Below are 6798 nucleotides of genomic sequence, written 5' to 3'. Positions count from 1 at the left end.
CACATCTCATGAAGGAGGGTAGTCGTTGATTATGGCTACCTTGTGTTGGCGCCTGATAATGGCGTGGTGGTGTTTTACTGTACGCCAGTGGAAATGTGGCATGGCTGACATGGCTCGTGCATGCCAGTGGCATGGTGATGCAAGTGGCGCCTGGCGTAGCTATGGCCACTAGATTTAGGCAGCTGGTCGTCTGAAACTTGCCACAAGTCTGTCAGTTCGGTGGCAAACTTGGATGGCTGAGATTGCATCTCATGAGGAAGGATGTCCATTGATTATGGACGCATCTTGTTGTATAGAGAAGTGGTGCCATTATCATAGTGGCGCCTGGCGGAGCCATGGCATAGCGGCATGCCAGTGGCGTAGCCGTGGCAGCTGTTTTTGGCATATTAGTGTTAGACCCAAATATGGCTTCTGGCAACATTGACTTAATTTCTAAGTTAATCTTGAGGCCTTAGGAGAGTCACTGGACTCAGTTGGCATGACAACTTTTAGCTAAATTAGGGTTTGGCGCATCGCAACTCTATTTAGCACGTGCGGCATGACTGCGGCATGGCGGCGTGGCTAGCATAGTTAGCACATGTCAGTGGCACGAAGTAGCGTCTGACATAGCCATAGACGCTAGACTTTGGCACCTCGTTATTGGACCCACATGTGGCGTGGAAACATTGGCCATGTTGCCACATCAATCCCAATGCTTTGGGAAACGTTACTTGGCTTGGTTGGCGTATCAACTTTGCCTAAATTAGGGTTTGGCATGTCGAAACCCTAATTGGTGCGTGTGGCATGCGGCCGCGGTATGTCGACACTTGTTTGTGCAAATGGTGTCATAGCTATGCCAAAGGAACTATGGAAAGTCCGTAGTGTGGAAACGGCCACAGGAGTAAGGATTGCGGTGGGTGGCTATGATATGACGCTATTTCTAGGGCTTCCTGGGCCCCACACAGCTCGTGTTGCGAAAATTAGGGTTTTGGTTAATGTAAGTTCGTGCTTCTGACTAGAAAACCCTAATTTGAGCTTATCATGGCATTGGCCCCGAACAGGAGGTAGGTTAGCACGTAGGGCGCTATTTATGGCATGTTGCCACGATGTGGCATGTTGGCATGTTGGTGCGGCGGAGTGGCATGTTGGCGTGCCGCTCAACTTATTGGCGCAACATGGCACGTTCGGCATGTTGGTGGGGCTTTTTGGAAAGCCAATTAATATGTTTTTGTGGTAGGGCGTGTTTGGCTTGCCAATTAGTATAGTGGCGTGGCAGGGTACGTTTGTCCTTTAATGTGTGATGACGAGTTTAGAGCGACTTGATTGGTCAAGAAAATAGGTCGACCAAACATAAGGCGCGGCCACACCTCTAGTGCTCGTGGAGCATTTTAAAGTGACCTGATTGGTCGGTAGGAAGGAGAAGGGCCGACCAAGCATGGGCGTGGCTACACTTCTGGTGTGAGTGTGGCGGATTTAGAGCGACCTGATTGGTCAATGGGAAGTGGGGCCGACAAGTAAGGGCCCATCCATAACTTATGTGCGCGTGGAGAGGTTGAGGCTATCTGATTGGTCGAGGGAAATAGGGTCGGTTTAGGATGGGGCGTGTCCAATGGCAAGTGGCGCCAGCTGGCCTAAGGCATGGCCACGCCTCCCTTTGCTGCTACGGCTCCCTGTTTTCTGATTCTGGGCAGGGTTGCACCTACTAATCCATGGCGGATTAATTACCTAGTTTGCCTAGGCTTACTTTCGACAAGCAAGGTCTGGTATACTGCGCAAGGCGCAAAAGTAATTGATTGAATTCTATGTGTTGGCACAGAGTTCTTTAAGTTCATAGCCAGAGAGCATCATGCTTTCTGATCGAATACCTTATGCAAAGACCTTATCCTTGATATTTGGAAATTTGTGCTACTCAGCTGCGAGTGAACACGAATTGTCATGCCATATCAACATTAAGGGTTCAGCCGGGGAACATAGCATAAAAAGCATTCAAAGAAACTTATATTAAGTGAATATAGGCAAGGCGCCGAAATTTACAGAATATGGGATGGTTGCTACATGCGCCAGTCTGGATAAATTTCATGTAAATATATTAAATGGTTCAATAAGTATGCGAGTGGAGAGGTTAACACTCATGGCTCTGATTCCTTACAGAGTGACGTCACATCAGATGCAAGGTTTTTATAATTTTAACCCTAAGCTAAAAACTACCATCAACATTAAGTCCCCTGCTTAGCACGTAACAGTGGCATTGTTGCGGGGTAAGCATGAGATGGTGAAAGACAAGAGTAAAATCGAAAGGGCAAGACGTGAAGAGATTGCCAAAGAAATTCGACTAACCTTTGGTGGAAGGCATGAGGAATCCGTGATCCATGCATTGCCGGATTTGTATAAATTCGGCTTGGCCATGGGGTGTTGGCATCAGTGCTGCAACTTTGGATATTGATCGGCAGAGATGGCACTGCAACTTGGTCCGCGGAGCGGGCGCTGGCTGGCTAGGAAAGGTAGATGGCGCCGCTTTGGCTGGATATGGCATGATCAATGACGTTGTTGGTTAAGGCGTGGACTATTGGCGCTGGTTTGGCCACGGGCTGATGGTGCGGGTTTGGAATGGTGGGAATTGGCTCTTGGATGGCTAGGAGCAAGCGGAGATGGCACTACTTTGAACGATGAAGATGGCACTTCTTTGGCTGTGGAGCGAGTGAGGATGGAGCCATGGAGCGTTGGTGCTGGCTTGCTTGTTACGCGGACTTTGGCACGGGCGTGGTGTTGCTGGCCTGGATGCGGAACGGCGAAGATGGTGTTGCAACCTTGGCCACGGGTCGGTGATGATGATGCTGCTGTATTAGCCGCGGAATGGCGAAGATGGCGCTGCAACCTTGGCCATGGAGCGGTGATGATGACGCTGCTGGCTTGGGCTTTGGAGCGCTGGTGTTTGGAGTTGGCGCGGCGCTGGCTTGTTCGTGGAGATTGGCGCGGCGCTGGCTTGGTCGTGGAGATTGGCACCATGGGACGTTGGCATGGTGCTGGCCCAACGTGGAGATTGGCGCTTGGTGAGTTGTGGCACCACGGGCCAAGTTCCCTTCTTCCTCACATGGCCCAAAAAGGGAAACCTTCTTCTACTCAGACTCCAAAAAACTCTATGCATATAAAAGACGTTCCCATCTTCCTTATTTGGTTCATTTCCGCGTCTAAGGTGTATCATTCTTGAGCGTTAGAAAGAACAGCAGCAGTAAAAGCAGGCAAGCATATTTCAGGTATGTGTTCCAACGTTTCTTCCCTTTTGTTTGCTCATGTTGGTGTAAACCCTAGCCATAGGCACGACCTCCATGAACTTGTAAAAATACCTTCGATATGAATGATTCCTCTTCACTAGTAGTATTGTAGCAACGTTAGCCACAACATGAAACAAAACCAATCATTATGTTAGGTGAGCATGTATGACTATGTTCGCTCCCTCATTCATAAAACCTAGTTGTAAGGTTTCTCTGGGGCGTTGCATGGTTCCGGCCAAAGGCATGTTTCCGCGGCATTGTCTGGTTTCGGCCAAAAGCATATTTTCCTGCAGCATCTCATGTATCCCGTTTGAGCAGGCGTCAGTCCTCATTCCTTTTGGCCGTGAGCATCATGACATGAGGCCAAAGGAAAATTTTCCCGCGGAAAATTTGTAGTTGACTCTTGATTGTTACCCAGATTTTTGACAAAATTTCCACGCACGGTTTTCTTCAAAGTAGTAACTTTTCTGCTTTGCTCCGTTGTAGTTACTTCAAAAGTAAAAGTAGTGTAAGGAATTCTATTAAGATGTCACCTAAAAGCGGTTCTGCCGCCGCATCTAGAAATGCTAACAACTCCAAGCCAAACACAGACGATGAGTTATTTACAAAATCCGCTACAACTACGAGGACCCATCCCAAATTCGTGGAAACTCTCCTGACTGATTCAGAGAATGATGGAGAAGTCCAATCAGTCTATCCAGGGCATATAATGAGATTTTGCCTTCATAAGAAAGAGTATACGGATTCTCCCATAGACTTCAAATTCTACCATAGTCCATTGCGTTCTTACGATAAATGGATGAAATTCATGATAGCCCAAGACCATGTAAAGGCTAATCATACCAGGGCGTAAATCATGAATGCTGTTATGGCGTCTGCTACACATCAAATCAGAAAGGATACTGCAGGTTTGATTACTTTCATCTCCAGATGGTATCCGGAAACTTACACAACTATATGTAGATGGGGTGAGATGACCATTACTTTGGAAAGCGTAGCCGTTCTGTTGAGTCTTCCGATAATGGGGAATCTTGACGTTGTCTTGTATGAGGAAGAGGAAGAAATGCATGCTACTTTGGTCACGAAATCAACATAATATGTTCAGAAGCATTATGAAGAAAATTGCTTCTATAACTGTGGGTGTACGAATGGTTTCCTGATGAGCCAGAGCCGGATCAGGTGCTAGATGATACACTTCATGTTGCTGCATTTTTAGCTCTGTGGTTATCCAGTGAAATTTTTGATGATGGCTCTGGCAAGGAGGAGATAAGGCATAAGCTTATCAAATTTGCCATCAAATTAACGAAAGGCGTTGCTCTTCTCATTGGCAGTTTGTTCATTGGCTCTTTGTACACCCATCTGGATCAATTAACAGTAGACATGTACGTCTCTAATGGGTATATGAAACTAGACTCGTATATCCATGTCGCCTTTCTCCAAGCATGGTTGTGGGAGCATTTCAAAGATTACGCTCCTAAACCGAGAACCTCATTTCCTGATACACATGGCGGCTCTAGGATACTCTGTTGGTTGGAGAAGCGTCCAAAACCTGTCTCAAAGCTCATTGATTTTCTTGACAACGCGCATAGAGTTGAATTTCGTCCTTGGTCTCCAGTCCACACGTCTATAGTTCAGCCGAGCACTTTTGGTTCTGCCTCGAAAATGACGTTGCATTCCGCCGAAGAGAACATGAGTATTGGAGAAACCGTGTTTATGCGAAGCTGCATTCCTGGATATGTGCCATCTTTTTTCAGAGGATCTTGTGAAGTGGTTCCTTACAACATTGACCGGGCAGCTCGTCATATGGGTTTTGATCATGGGGTTCCGTTTCGCCGTCCATTCACGGCTCCAAAAGAACTGTTGCCATCCGTCTTCAATAACCGTGTCTTTGCACCCTATAAAAGCCTCCCTTTTCTGTTCCAGAACGAAGACCAATGACAACACCCAAATATAATGTTTTTTGGCAGGAAGTGTTCCTTTCTATTCATCGATTTGTGCAAGATGTTGTGACAGTTCCACGCGGTAATCCATCTCCTAAAGCTCTGGCAAATCATGGATTGTTGAGGTCGCCTTCTTCGGGTAAGCGGAAATCTGACAGTCCCCAAGAAAAAGAGCGAAGGCCGAAAAGTCGTGTGGGCGGCATCCGATCGGCTTCGAAGACCCTTGTGACTTTTAGTTCTTCCAACATGCAAGTATGTATGATTTTCTTCCTGATTTGGTCGTCTTGCATAAATATTCTGAATTGTTTCCACTGAACATCTCCTCCCTTTTGACTCAGGGTCTCAACAAGATAAACGCCTTCACCAGACTTGCACATGGCCAAAAGGTGGCGCCTTTTGAAGAAAAGTCTGGCGATACTGAGCCTCTCAGCAGTGAAGAGGAAGATGAAGAAGAAGAAGAAGAAAGCTTAGAGTCCGACAGTGATGGGAAAAGTACTTCAGAGCGCAGCAGCGAGTCTTCTTCCAATCCCAGTTGGCCCTCAGATGAGTCGGTGAGTCTTCCACACGTTTTCCTCTTGGATTATTTATTTATACCGAATAAATGCTCAATTTTTGATATTTACAGGAAGAGGATGCTTCTGAAAATAACTCTGAGATGGAGATCCACGAAAATGAAGATGTAACAGTGTCTCCAATCATCGAAACCGTACCGCTAGTAATCTGGAGATGGAGGTTGATCATCATGAAGATGTTGATGTGTCTCCAATGGCGGAAAACGTTGTCGTGACGACGGGCGTGATTGTTCCTAGAGAATATTTGCTAGTCGCACATCCAGCCGCAGGTGTCGTTTTCGATCCTCCATTTGAGGCTCCTTTTGAGGGTCACGTGTTGATTGGAGGATTCAGTGTGGCAGCGAAGTATGCGGAGCTATATACCAAGATATGGAAAAGGTATGGGCACGTCACCACGACCAGGAAGGTTGATAGTCTCTTTGCGTTAGTTAAGAACGTGGAGGAAACCTTATCTTCAATCCATGACATGTGCAGCGTGACTGGACACACTGTTTCTGGAGATGTAGTCAAAAGCTGGGAATTCCATCGGGATATGTGTGTGAGCTTCGAGTTTAACGCTTCCTGGTTCTGTGAAGGACTTTCCAAGATCCAAAAGCTGCAGACTGAAATGGATAGAGTCCCTTCCGCGGATTTTATTAACCAGCATGAGGCGGAAGTCGAGAGGTTGTCCCAGGAGTTGAAGTTGAAGCAGGATGCTCTTCAGAAAATGAAGGATGCTTTCTCCAAGAAGAACGGGTTGTTGTTGAACAATTTCCTTTAAATGCTTTTATTTTTCTGAACCTCCTTTTCTTAGGTTTTTTTTTTTGAAAGGCAAGAGACGCCTCTTTCATGGTTTTGATTTTCTGGTTTTTGGATTGATAGGTAATTGTTTCTTATAAGAGCTTCTTGGATTATTTTGGAATAATGGCCCTTTGATCAATCAATATGTCAAAATATGAATTGCGAATGTAAGTAGAAAAATCATTCGGGAAAATTGTGAAATCGTGAATGTTGCATAAGAAAAGGAAAGATATGAAATATTGGGATGATTGGGTT

Source organism: Papaver somniferum, chromosome 1, assembly GCF_003573695.1.
Source record: "Papaver somniferum cultivar HN1 chromosome 1, ASM357369v1, whole genome shotgun sequence".
Lineage (NCBI taxonomy): Eukaryota > Viridiplantae > Streptophyta > Magnoliopsida > Ranunculales > Papaveraceae > Papaver > Papaver somniferum.
Note: the sequence above shows the minus strand (reverse complement) of the source record.